This window comes from Odocoileus virginianus, chromosome 12 (genome assembly GCF_023699985.2).
Source record: "Odocoileus virginianus isolate 20LAN1187 ecotype Illinois chromosome 12, Ovbor_1.2, whole genome shotgun sequence".
Lineage (NCBI taxonomy): Eukaryota > Metazoa > Chordata > Mammalia > Artiodactyla > Cervidae > Odocoileus > Odocoileus virginianus.
The window spans coordinates 65,473,205-65,487,072 of record NC_069685.1 but is presented as its reverse complement, the minus strand read 5'-3'; the positions used below and the strand labels follow the sequence as shown (position 1 = coordinate 65,487,072).

Below are 13,868 nucleotides of genomic sequence, written 5' to 3'. Positions count from 1 at the left end.
ACAACGCACTTAAAAGACTTTCCCCCTGATGTTTCAGTTCCCAAACCTGAGAGTTCTGAGCTGAAGTCCTGGCCCCACACTGACCAGCCGTGTAGCCCTGAGTAAGGGCCTTGATGGCTTGAATATCTTATCTCACCCAAAAAATGAAAATGTCACACCTCCTACAGGCTGCTTAGGTGGCCGTATGAGATAACACAGTAACCTGGAGAAGCCACCAACGTAGGAGGGGGCTGCTGCTATGGGGAGATGCATATACATCCACTGATCCTGGCTCACTGCCCTCTCCACTCACTGGCCCTATAAAGGCTCCACACAGCACATTTCCTACAGAGGCCTAAGGGGACAATTGGGGTCAGGGCAGGCGTCAGGGTAGGAATGGCCAGGGGACAGTGACAGGTGACCTCAGAGTTTGCAGGGAATAGCAGTCCTGCAGCAGGCCAGGCACTGGGACAGGCCGGCAGGTCCCGACTCTAGGTAGACTATCACTTTCATTCTAATTCTTAGCAGACTGATCTAAGCTCTAGAGCTTTATCCTAGTAGGCACTCAAATATTGGCTGAGTGAGTGGGTGCAGACACGCATACTGGTTTCAGTCAACTCCCAGCCGGCTGCTCACATAAGCTCTCTCTGCAACGTACCCTGGGCCCCATCCCCAGAGCCTCCTCTCCCCACCTCCTGCCTTCCCTCAGGCACAGGAGCCTCACCACACCAGGTCAGCAGGGCAGAGATGAGCTGCCTTCCCTGGGGCCGTTCACTGAGCACCTGCAGAACGCGATGTGGACAGAGCCTCTGGGACACTGGTCTAGAGAACAGAGGGCCCTGTCAGCTCAGGAACTGGATAGAGTGGAGAGGAAGTAGACCCCGGGCATATGCAAGCTGCCATCCTGCTGAAAGCTGGCCTGGTCCCTACAGGGCCTTGATTTGGACCTGACCACAGAGGAGCCCTGCAGTAATCAGTTATGTGCCCTTGTCCCTACCCCTACCGGTTCTTCACTCCTGATCTGAACGCACTTTCCTGTTTTCAAAGCACATTCACATCTACTACCGCTTCTGATTCTCACTCCACTTTACAGAGGACATCAGACCAGAGATGTCAGAGGACCTGCCCAAGGTCAGGCCACTGCACATGTAATTCTGTGCCCAATTCAGACTTTCCAACACATCAGCAATCTTTCCACTCTTACCTATTCCCCCTTTAACATGCAGCTTTACAAAATTAAACATCTGGTCTTTGCTTTTCCTCAAATGCATTCCTCTTTTTTGTTCTTTGCAGTGATTGTAAAGCAAACTCACCCTTCATCCATCTATGCCTGAGACCAAAGGATCTCTACTCCAGCTATAATCGAGGCCCAGTGCTACCACTCGGGGTGACGGAGTCTTAAAGAAGAGCAAGACCATGCTGAGTCCCTGGAGTCTAGAATAGGAGCTAACTGTAAGAATCCTTAACAAGGAGCTCCATTAAACTTGCCTGTTTTTCCTAAACAAGGCATCCTCCCAGAGATCTGGTTCCTAGACTCCCTCAGTGATTTAAACAGGACCTGGAACTGGATGGTGGGATCTTTGATCTTTGTTGTAAGATCTTTAGTTGCAGCATGTGGAATCTAATTCCCTGACCAGGGACTGAACCCGGGTCCCCTGCATTGGGAGCGAGGAGTCTTAGCAACGGACTATCAGGTAAAGTCCCAAGAACATGTATTTTAAGTAAGTGGGCCCACAGTCCACTCCAGATGATTCTGATGAAGAGTTCTGGAAAATCAGCTCTCAAATAAGAGAACTCTACCAGAAAGCAGTTTGGAGAGACGATAACCTCAAGGCTTGTCCTTCAGAATGCCCAATCCCCAGCTACAGTCCACAGGGACCACGGAGAGGTCAGGTCAACTCACGGGGTGGGGGGAGGCAGGGACAAATCTGCTGAGATCTCAGACCAGCCAGCACCTGGACAATCCGTGACAAAGCTGATCATTTAAAGAACAAGTTCACACCTTGCTCTGAAAAACATCTCTAAATCTGAGATGTCCAAGGCACCACACATAATGCTGGGACTAAGGCAGGTTTGTAACACTCCATGATCCCTTGGGAACGCCAAGCCTGGCAGCTGGAGTTGGCTGACCAAGCAGCCTCAACTCCTACGACCTTCCCAGAGCTGGCCTGGCTTACCTCACAGGAATGAAGCAGAAGAGAGAAAGCGAGAGTTGCATATCCCCGAAGGAACAACCAGGGAACGTGAGCTCGTGAAGAAATCTCTTTGCAGTACTCTTGTGCTCAGTTCTCAGGTCCTAGAGAAAACTGCAGGAATGCATAATCTTCCTTCTCTGCCCCTTTAACTCTAAGAATTCCTTGACCAGAGTGTACAGAGGCATCTGGAAACGTCGGTTCTAACTAAGAAGGTTACAGATTTGGATGATAAATAACTAGCATGATGTGAGAGGTGATCCAGCAGAGGTCTTGTTTCTGTGGGCAGATACGTGTTCACACAGAAGTCTTCTGTCGGGAACAGTGGTGAGCCCCAGCCTGTCTTCACGGCTCATCAGGCTGCAGCTGGACACACAGGCAGAGAGGGGACCCGGATTCTAAGAATGTCGACATCACACTCACAGAAGGTTAGAGTGGAAGGAAATCTGAGTAAGATGATTGAACTCGGAACACACAGAAACCAGGCTCTAAAATTTTGGCGTCTAAGTGGAGTTTTGGTCTCGCAGCTAGCTCACAGGGATTAAAGAGAGAAAACAGTGAGGGCTGGCAGAGTTAATCCCCGTCCACTGTTACGTTTCACAGGGCACACTGAAGGTGTAACTGCTTCTTCACACTTCCGACGGAGCTATGCAGTCAGCAGGTATTTATTTGATTAATTTGCTGAATGAATGAGTCAAAACTTCCCTTTCTGAATGAGCATTGTTCCTTGAAGGCACTGTAGGTGAGACAGCAGAACTGTGTATGAGGAAATCCAGAACAGGACACAATTTTTGACCTGGGCAAGATCAGATTTCCCCTAGCAGTGTTACAATCAGGAAGCCACTGTTATATCTACTGTCACTATGAGTACCATCAGCTGACACTGTGCTCAGCCCTTTACATGAACTGTCTTATTTAATCTTTACAACCTGCCTTCAAGGTAAACACTCGCTACCATATATATAGCATCCCCTGGGATGTTAGATTGAGGCACAGAGTAGTTAGGTCATTTGCCCACGGTCACAGAGCCGGTCAAAGTTTTCAACTCCCAAGCCAATGTGCCTAATTAAGTACCTCGATGATTTATCTGTGTGTCCTTTCAAGTCCAGACCCAGATTCTAAGTGCCTTACTCAGCACAGGGCTAGACACCTCAAGAGCACCTCATAAATGTGTGTGGGTTGATGGATCTGATGCTCAGGAGTACTCTGAACTGTACAACTCAAGACGAGTCAATGTAGCCAACTAAAGCTGTAGAAAATCAGTGTCCTAAAAGCACAAGACATTATTCAGTGATGTTTTTCAGAACTGGAAATGTTATATAACTGTTTTAGAGTAATTTTTTCCTTAAGCATTGTCCAAAACTCTTCAACAAATGAAAGAAAAAAAAAAAGATTATGGACATGGGACCATAAAAAGTTCAGGTTTCCCCAGATTAGTACCGATCAGTATCAGAGGTTAACACTACTCACACACAGGATCAATTATTCACTGAACTGTCTTGCTCACTCTAGTTAAACACCTCCTAGAGTCACATGCACAGTACCTGACACACAGTACATATTCAATAAATATACGTCAATAAACAAAGTAAATTTGACAATTTCAGTTCAAACCAATATAACTGGATAAAACACTGTATCAAAGAAAGATCTTCAGAGTGGACAGGTCCTAGTTAAGCATGGCGAATTTCTAGTATAATACAGTGAGAGGAACAATCTAGAGCCAGAGGGCCTAGTCTGATGCTCTCAGCTGGACCTCTCAACTAGGCCAGGGTCCTCAACTGCAAATGGGGTGATTGTGTTTGTCCTTCCTTTGTCATCCAAAAACTTTTCAAAGTGAGAGTTCTGTTTTTGTTTTCACATGGCCAGTGAATTCTTATTCAATTCAGATTCTACAAAATCTCACTAATTCAAATTTTATCTGAAACTGAGGACCTCTGAAAAACTCTAAAGATAGAATATCAAGAAAATGAATAAGGTCAACAAGATTTAACTAGTTAACAAGAAAAGTTTCTAAGAGTTTTAATAACGTCGGCATATACATCAGAAAAACAATGATCCCACTTCTCCTAAGGTCCTAAGGAGGACCATCAGGAAAGCGTGTATAAGACAGATCAGGGGAGTTCCCTGTCTAGTGGTTAGGATTTGGCACTTTCACCTCTGTAGCCTGGGTTCAATCCCTGGCCAAGGAACGGAGATCCCACAAGCCATAAGGCCAAAGGAAAAAAAAAAACAACCAAAAAACATTATCAACAGAGTAAGAAAGCAACTTACAGAGTGGGAGAAAGTATCTGCCAGTCACGTATCTGAGGGATCAATATACTGAATATATAGAGAACTCTTAAAAATCAACAGCAAAAAAATGAACAATCTAATCCAAACATGGGCAGAGGACTTCAAAAGACATTTCCCCAAAGAACATATACGAATGGCCAATAACAACACGAGAAGATGCTCAACATCACTAATTATGTGGGAGATGCAAATTAAAACTGTGACATGCCATCTCATACCCACTAGGATGGCTACTTTCTAAAAAAAAAAAAAGATCACAAGAGTTGGTGAGGAGGTGGAAAAATTTAAACCCTTGTGCACTTGTGTTGGAATGTAAAATGGTTCGGCTGCTGCGGAAAACTGTCTGGCAGTTTCTGTACTCTGCAAAATGTCTAGTATGAGCACAAATTACTTTCACAATCAGAATTACTGGTGTGGGGACTTCCCTGGCGGTCCAGAGACTAAGACTCCACCTTCCAATATAGGGGGTGCAGGCTCGATCACTGGTTGGGGAGCTAAGATCCCACATGCCTTTGACCAAAAAATTTAAAAAAGCCAAAACATAAAACAGAATCAATACTGTAACAAATTTTCAAGACTTAAAAAATGGACATTAAAAATTGTTTTTAATTAAAAGAACAAAGAAGAATTACTGGTGTGTGTGTGTTTTCCAGACAGTCTCATGAGAGCCGAATATTTTGGAGTCAAGAGATGCATGAGGGCACTGGTAGCTCTGCCACCGGTCCCAATGTTGCCAACTACCTCTGACTCCTCGAGTCTCTGCCTGTAACCAGACAAACACAAGAGTAGCTCCCGAATGACAGCATCTCCTAGTGCTCTTATCACGTCTGGGGTGAGGCTGCGGTACCCCCTTTCACTGGACGTGGCCATCCCAGCTCTGCACAGTCAGCAGCAGTTGGGGCTGAACCAAGCTCTGACTGGTCAGCAGTTTTAAACAGCAACTTACTCTGAACTTCATGCTCAGTCACTCAGTTGTGCCTGACTCTTTGGCGACCCCATGAACTGTAGCCCATCAGGCTACTCTGTCCATGGGATTTTTCAGGCAAGAATACTGAAGTGGGTTGCCATTTTCTCCTCCAGGAGATCTTCCCAACCCAGAGATGGAACCCACATCTGCTGCACTGGCAGAATTCTTCACCGCTAAGCCACTGGGGAAGCCCCTTCAACATAACCAAATACAACTGCATTCAGATCAGGGAGTTACTGGCATTGCCTCAGACTTTGCAGTTCAGCTCACTCTGAATTACTTCAAGGGGTTTGAAGGGATCTGCAAACTCTGAATATTTACATGCAAAATTGTACATGATGACAAGTAACTCAATTACAAAAGGACTAAGGGTCTGAATAGACATTTCCAAAGAAGATACAAGGATGTCCAATATGCACGTGAAAAGTTATTTGACATAATCAAGCCTTAGGGAAACGGGAAATGCAAATAAAACTACAATGAGATGCCACATCACACCCACTAGGGTGGAAAAAAGTAATAAAATAATAAAGGACAAAAACAAGTGTTGAACAGGGCATGCACAAAATGGAATTCTCATATATTGGTAATGAAAATATAAAATGGTGAGGTGCTGTAGAAAGCAGTTAGGCAGGTCCTCAAAAAGTTAAAAAACAGAGTTGCCATATGACCTAGCAATTCCACTCCTAGGTATACACATCTAAAAGAATTCAAAATATGTTCAAACAAAACTTTGCACATGAATGTTCAGAGCAGCATGTCATAACAACTAAAAGGCAGAAACAAATGTCAATCAACTGACAACTAACAAAACACAGTACATCCACGCAGTGGAATATTACTCAGCCATAAAAAGGAATGCAGTACTGACACATGCTATGACATGGATGAACTCTAAAACATTATGCTTAATCAAAGAAGCCAGAAACAAAAGGCCACATATTACATGATTCCAGATTAGTGGCTGTCAGGGGACGGGAAGGGGGAAGAATAGGGAGAAACTGCTAACATGTACAGAGATTCTTCTTGGGGTGATGAAAATACTCTGGAATTCAAACAGCGGTGAAGGCCGCATAGTTTTGTGAACATTCACACATTAAAGTGATGAATTTCATGATATGTGAATGTTATCCCACTCCCCCCCCCAAAAAAATTGAGAGACATCTACAAAAAAATTGACCCGTTCTCTTCAAAAATTTACAGTCAGGCTTCCCTGGTGCCTCCGTGGTAAAGAATCTACTTGCCAATGCAGGAGGCACTGCACTGATCCAGGAATATCACAGATGCCAAGAAGTAATTAAACCTGTGCACCACAGCTATTGAGCCTGTGCTCTAGAGTCTATAAGCCGCAACTACTAAAACCACTTGCCCCAACTACTCCAGCCTGAAAGCCTAGAGCCAGTGCTTTGCAACAAGAGAAGCCAGCACAAGAAGAAGCCCACACACCACACCTGGAGAGTCGCCCCCACTCTCTGCAACTAGAGAAAAGTCCACACATCAATAAAGACCCAGAACAGCCAAAAATAAATGAATAAATAAATAAAGTTACCTTTTTAAAAAAAGTTTACATTCATGAAAGCCAAAAAAGACTGAGTAACTGTTTCAGATTGAAGAGACTAAGAAGACTTGATACTAAATGCAATGTGGGAAACTGGATTGGATTCTGGAACAGAAAAAGGATATTAGTGAAACAAATGGCAAAACTTGAATAAAGCCCACAGATTAGTTAGTAATACTGTATTTATGCTAAATTTATTAGATAATTTTATTATGGTTATGTAAATGTTAACATTACGGACAGTTGGGTTAAGAGTACGATTGAAGTTTATGTATTATTTTTGGAAGTCTAAAATCATTTCAAAATAAAAAGAAAAAAAAGTATATGGAGCAGGTCAGCGGTTGACAAATTTTTTTCTGAAAAGCACTGTATAGTAAATAGTTTTAGCAGATCATATGGTTTTGGGGGCAATTACTCAACTCTGCTGCCAAAAACAGTATGTAAATTAACGGATGTGGCTGTGTTCCAATAAAGCTTTATTTATAGAAACTTTGATTTTCTTATAATCTTCACATATCACAAAATATTCTTCCTCTTTGGATGTAATCTACACCATTAAAAAATGTAAAAAACCATTCCCAGCTCACAGGCCACACAAAAACAGGCAGTGGGGTCAGATCTGGGCCCCAGACTGCAGACTCCCGCTCTAGGTCAGAATTTGCCAGTGTGCTTCAATTACTCAAAAAAAAAAAAAAAAAGTGCTTCACATCAATTAAGTTCGGCAACACTAGATTAAACAAGGTTAGGCACATTTCTTATCGACATCTCAGTGCCTTTGACAAGATACTACACACCGAGAAGCTCTAAGAAGGGATAATCATACCTAGCTTTTTCCAAACTTACTTTAATCACAGAATACTTTTTTCAGAGGCTTCTCTTCAGACTAGCGGCCTGAAGAACACACTGTGGAAATGCTGATTAAGTTACTTTTTTAAAAGGAAAATTTCAGACTGAAAAGTTTTAAAGACACCACCAAATTAAAACCATTTTACTCAGCACCTGGATAACATCTGAATAAGCACTTCACAACTTTAAAAAAAATTCTAGGAAACACAAAAAAGGGAGGAAGAATAAACACAAGCAGCAAGTCCTGGCTCAAATCCAACCTTTTTTGGCAAAGGCATGTCAGCAGGATTGGGTCATAATAAGGAACCTCTGTTCCATATGGCAACCTAAGCATTCTAACTGGTTTTTAAAAAGTGATCTGCTTGGAGTTTTGTAAATCACAAAATAAGGAGCTTTAACGTTTAATTAGAAAACGAAAGATACTAAGAAGAGTACTAAGAGCAATGCTAGAAGCATTATCTGCAGATTACGGGTGAGGATGCACTGGCAAGTCAAGTCCATCAAAGAACTGGTTTTAAATGCTGAAGTTAGCCAAGAGATTGCAAAAATTTTCTCAGTAGACACATCATCTATAACAACACATTGCTTGAGAGAAGAAGAGGGATTTATGTCCTGGGGCTGGGGGGAGGCTGGCTTGAACAACCTCAAGGGGGTCTTTCATACACAGGCTCCTCAGCTGAGTCCAAAGAGTTTACTGGTTTTTCCTCATAATCAAAAAGTCTTCAGATTCATTTCCAAGTTGTTCTAAGACAATAAGCTCCAAACCGAGGGAGTGGGGACCTTTCTTAGTTATTCATTCAACAAACATTAATGGCCCTGATCAGATGGGCCATTCCAAAGTCCTTGAAAAGAATGGTACACAGAACAAGGAAGAGATTACATAAATTCAGATCCACTGGCCTCACTTTTAGGAGATGTAGGCTGGGGTACGTAGATGTTAAGAAAAGAGGGCAGAAAAAAAAAAGAAGTCAGCACCAGAGAAGACTCAAAATAACTACTTAGAATTAGACACTTTAAAGTTGAAAAGGACTTTCATCTAAAAACTCCTTCGACAAGAGTACACCACCTCTGGAGGCATCCATTCCATTGCTGGTCCCCTGTGACCAGCCTTAAGTTCTTTTATTAAAATCTTGTCTTCCTGTAGAATCCAGCTATTGGTCCTAGTTTCTGCCTCTTTCAACAGCAAAGATGAAGTGGAAGCTCTCTTCACTGTAACAATGCTTTTGATGACAGTTCCCTTCCATTGCTCTCTTTTCTGGGCTAAACACCACCCCACCCACTTTCAAAGACACTGAAGGAGTTCCAGTTGCTAAAAGCAAAGAATGGATATCTAGAACCCACAGCAAGAAAGCACTTACCGTCAGTGGGCTTCAAACATGGGTGTGCAAAGGACCCCCAAGCAGTATGTTCAAAATGCAGTTTCCCTGGTTCCAACCCAGATTCTAAATCAGAGCTCTTATTTGAGTCCGGAACTGTGAAGTATGCACCCCACGGCATTTCAAAGCATAGGCTGTGAGAACCGTATTTAGAGAAACACTGCCCTGTTTTACAAACGAGGAAAACAGGCCTGGTAAGGGGAAAGGACTTGGCGCAGAAAGCACAACTGGCTGTTGGCGGCGAAGTCTCCAGCTCTGGTCTCTTACTCCCAAGCCCAACTCTATTCAGCCCGCTTCCCGGCCTCGGCCTCTCCACTGGGGGCAAACTCATTAAAAGCACCCCCCACATGAGAATCGGCCTCGACTGGGAGTCAAGAGTGAGTTCCTGACTGGAGAGGGGAGTTTGTGGGAGCCTTCTCTCTACTAAGCCTTCAGTTTCCCCAAACTGTAATCAGTGGACAAAAGACCACAACATAATCCTGAACTCCCTTCCGGAAAGGAGGGCCTGGGCCAGAGTCGGGCTTGAAGTCTGCTGCGCTCCTGGGCTCAAGTGTCGAAGTCCGTGCGCCCAGTGAGGGCGGAAACCGGTCCCCGTCCCTCAACCTGGACTGCCCCAAGTTGACCCCCTAACCCATTATGTACCTGCCTCTGCTCAGTTAACGCCGCAAAGGCCGCCCCAGCCTGTCAGCCCCTCGGTCCCTCAGCCAGTCTCTTACCTGGGTCAGTCTGTCCGGCCGGACCTCGGAGCACTCCTACGCAGACTCTGGTCAGCTGACGCAGAGCCGCCGCTTTCCGATGAACTTCCGGCCAAAACAGGAAGAGGTTGGTCCGCTGCGCTGTGCTCCGGGCCAGATCCTGGGCTCTAAGGTTCCGCCTGCCCGGAGGAAGCCAAAAAAAAACCCCACAAGGACTGTCTGGAATCCTTTGAGAAAGCCAAGGTGTGACCACGGAAAGCGTCAGACAAGCTTGGAACATTTTGGAACGGAATGTGTAAGGATGATGGGAATCAGACTGACGAGAATATATCAAAGGACACATGAGCTAACTTGAAGATCCAATGGCCAAATTGGCCCAATTTGAGCAAAATACATGATGAGAGTAACAGAGTATAACTGATTGACTAAAATGGTAACCCAGTGAGTCTTTACTGATATAAATAAAAAAGTGATTAAATAAATGGGGGAGGAGAGGAAATTCTTCCTTTTAGTAGACTATGTGGTGTGTGTGTCGTGTGTGTGTGCGTGTGCCGTGTTGGACTCTGTGACCCCATGAACTGTAGCCCACCAGGCTCCGCTGTCCATGGAATTTTTCAAGGCATGAATACTGGAGCGGGCTTGCTACTTCCTACTCCACGGGGTCTTCCCCACCCCGGGGATGGAACCCATGTCTCTTGCCTCTCCTGCATTGACAGGTGGATTCTTTACCACTGCGCCACCTGGGAAACCTTTTAGTAGAATGCTGACCATCGAATATGATGGAATTAGGAAACCAGCAATGGATGGTAAACCTGGAGGAACAGGATGGTTACATGGTAAAGGGTCTCCCATAAATTACTTATTGACTGCAAAGGGAAAACAGAAATTTTGCAGAGGTTAAGCTTGCAGGACAAGTGAATCAAAATGATCAGAGTTAACATCATCAGTTACAGGTCAAGTAAAGATCATGTGCCTCCTGAAAGAGATCAAATTTGAATATGGATTGTGGTTTTGCTGTTAATACAAATTGTATCAGTTTTTAAATTTCTACATTTGATCATAGTATTGCTGTTATATGTTAAGAGAACTCCCCTTTTCTTAGGAAATATTCCCTGAATTATTTAGGGGTAAAAGGGCACAATGTTTCCAACTTAATTTCGAATGATTCCCCAAAAATGTATAAAATTGAGAGAATAAGCAAATGAGGCAAAATACTAAACAAGTGATGAATCTAGGTGAAGGATATGTGGAAGTTCCTTACATAATTTTTGCAACTTTTCTTTTAGTTTTAAATTTCAACTGAAGAAAGTCTGTTGACACCTGGTTCTATGAAGATTGAGTCATTAGCCACTGTAGTCTCTGACCTCCAACACACAAAGAAAGGAGTTTGGGGGTGGAGATCAGAAATAAGGCACTCTGTACACTGGGAAAACTGGCAGAACAGGCCTTCAGATGGTTAGGTATTTTCAGGAGAAAATTTTAGGAGCCCAACTACTTGCATCTTATCATACCTAGGAAAATATTTGTCATTAACTGAGATATGTGTTTCTCGTGACTTTCAGCAAACTTCTATCAAGATGTGTACTTGATTGCATGTAAGTTGTGTCCGACTCTTTGTGACCCTATGGACTGGAGCCCACCAGGTTTCTCTGCCTGTGAAATTTCCCAGGCAAGAATACTGGAGTGAGTTGCCATTTCCTTCTCCAGGGAATCTTCCTGACCCAGGGATTGAACCTGCATCTCTTGCATCAGCCGACAGATTCTTTACCACTGAGCCACCAGGGAAGTCCTGATTGCACACACAATTATTTTAGATTTATAAAATTTTACAATTTATGTATGTGATTTCAGATATAAAAGTCACGTATATACTGACCTCCACTACCATTTGAGAGCAATTCCTCAGAGCAGTTCCTCTAAGAGGCTATCTCCCCCTGGGCTATAGTCCTCAGTAAGTCCCCCCCAAAATTGAAGCTGACTGCTGTCATACTGTGTGTTTTTATTTCACTTGACAGAAATTATATAAAAATGAAAATTTACCCTCAAAATGAAGGGAGGGCCCAGGTCCTAGCCAATTTACTTATTTACGTATGAAACATTTGTGTGCTTGGCATGGTGATGCAGTAGAAAAGAAGACAAGATCTTTGCTTTCATGCCTAGCAGACAAAATATTAAACATACAATAACAAAACTAATGGGCTACTTAGCTTGGAAATATTAATAGAAAACGTTTACCGAGCTTGCCTAAGCACATTGCACGCAATGGTTCATTTGATCCTCACAGCGGTTTTGTGAATGGTTTTGGTCATTACCTCTGCTTTACAAATGGTAAAGAAAAGCTTTTAAAAGCTTATGCAATTTTATCATTTAATTAACAGTTTTCAGATGACATACTGGAAGATGATAGAGCTGCAATTTGCACTCAGACATTGCTCTCTTGAGTTCTTAACACCCATCCTCATTGTTCCATTAATTCAACAAACATTTATTAAGTGCCTACCATTATCCCAGGGACTGTCTTAGGGGTTGAGTCTGACTAGGTGGTGAAGGCAGTAGATGAAATAAACTCATAGATGAGATTCCTCATCCGCCATCCTTCTCTTCAAGTTCCTGCGGACACAGGAGATGTTTCTAGTCACGTGAACCTGGATTTGAGTTCAGGCTCTGAGAAACAGAAGAGCAGCCCCTGATATCCAGGAGCTAGGCTGACACTCACAGGGAGCCCTTCCCGTTCTCCGGTTCAGCATAAAAGCAGATCACAGAACATCAACATCAGACAAGGCCACTCCATGACTGTGATGGATCAAGACATTAACAAGGCCTTTCCATAATCATGCCTGAATCAGACAAAGCAAAGAACATTGTCCAAAGCGCAAAAATGACCAAGTATTTCCCTACTATGGCTTATACAGAAATTGCTATTTCTTCATCAATTACAGCTTTAGTCTCTGTCTAGTGCCTTGTTCTAGATAAGATTTATCAAGATAGCAAGTCATACACAGCTTCCGATCCAAAAAACCTTGCTTCCTTATTTAACTATAGTTGATTTATATATTGTGTTAGTTTCAAATGTACAGTTTCAGATTGTTTTCCATTATAGGTCATTACCAGGTATTGAATATAGTTCCATGTACTAAACAGTAAATCCTTGTTGTTTATTTTAATTTTTAAAATTTATTTATTTTTTAGCCACACCGAACAGCTTGTGGGATTTTAGCTCCCCTACTAGGAGTCAAACCTGGCCCCTTGGCAGTGAGAGCACAGAGTCTGAACCACTGGACCAGATTCCCTATCTGTGTTATATACAGTTGTGTCTATCTATTAATCCCATACTCCTAATTTATCCCTCTTCCTCCCCTTTCCCCTTTGATAACCATAAGTTTGTTTTCTTCATTTGTAAGTATGTTTCCACTTTGTTATTAAGTTAATCTGTATCATTTGTTTGGACGCCACATATAAGCGATATCATATACTATTTGTCTTTCTCTCCCTGACTCACTTCATTTAATATCACAACCTCTAGATCCATCCATGTTGCTGCAAATGGCAATATCTCATCCTTTTTAAAGTCTGAGAGCTCCTGGGACTGCAAGGAGATCAAACCAGTTGATCCTAAAGGAAATCAGTCCTCAATATTCCTTGGAAGGATTGATGCTGAGGCTGAAACTCCAATACTTTGGCCACCTGATGCAAAGAACTGACTCACCGGAAAAGACCCTGATGTTGGGAAAGACTGAAGGCAGGAGGAGAAGGGGATGACAGGGGATGAGATGGTTGGATGGCATCACCAGCTTGACGGACATGAGTTTGAGCAAGCTCCAGGAGTTGGTGATGGACAGTGAGGCCTGGCGTGCTGCGGTCCATGGGGTCGCAAAGAGTCAGACATGACTGCGCAGCTGAACTGAACTGAGCTGAAAGTCTGAATAATATTCCATTTTGTATATCTATGTGTGTGTATAT

The 13,868-nt window shown here is 43.2% G+C and overlaps 1 protein-coding gene across 2 annotated transcripts in view; it reads right to left on the bottom strand.

Moving 5' to 3' along the window:
* The window catches only part of RNF185 (ring finger protein 185), a 28,177-nt gene extending 18,143 nt beyond the window's left edge, over positions 1–10,034 (bottom strand). Inside the window, exon 1 of one of the 2 annotated variants that reach the window (XM_020871641.2) lies at positions 9,930–10,034. The gene's annotated coding sequence lies outside the window, so the exon portion shown is untranslated. Of the gene's footprint in view, positions 1–2,156; positions 2,736–9,929 lie in introns of those variants that run through there. The other variant, XM_020871640.2, reaches the window with a different exon arrangement.
* Between the last annotated feature and the right edge of the window lie 3,834 nt (positions 10,035–13,868).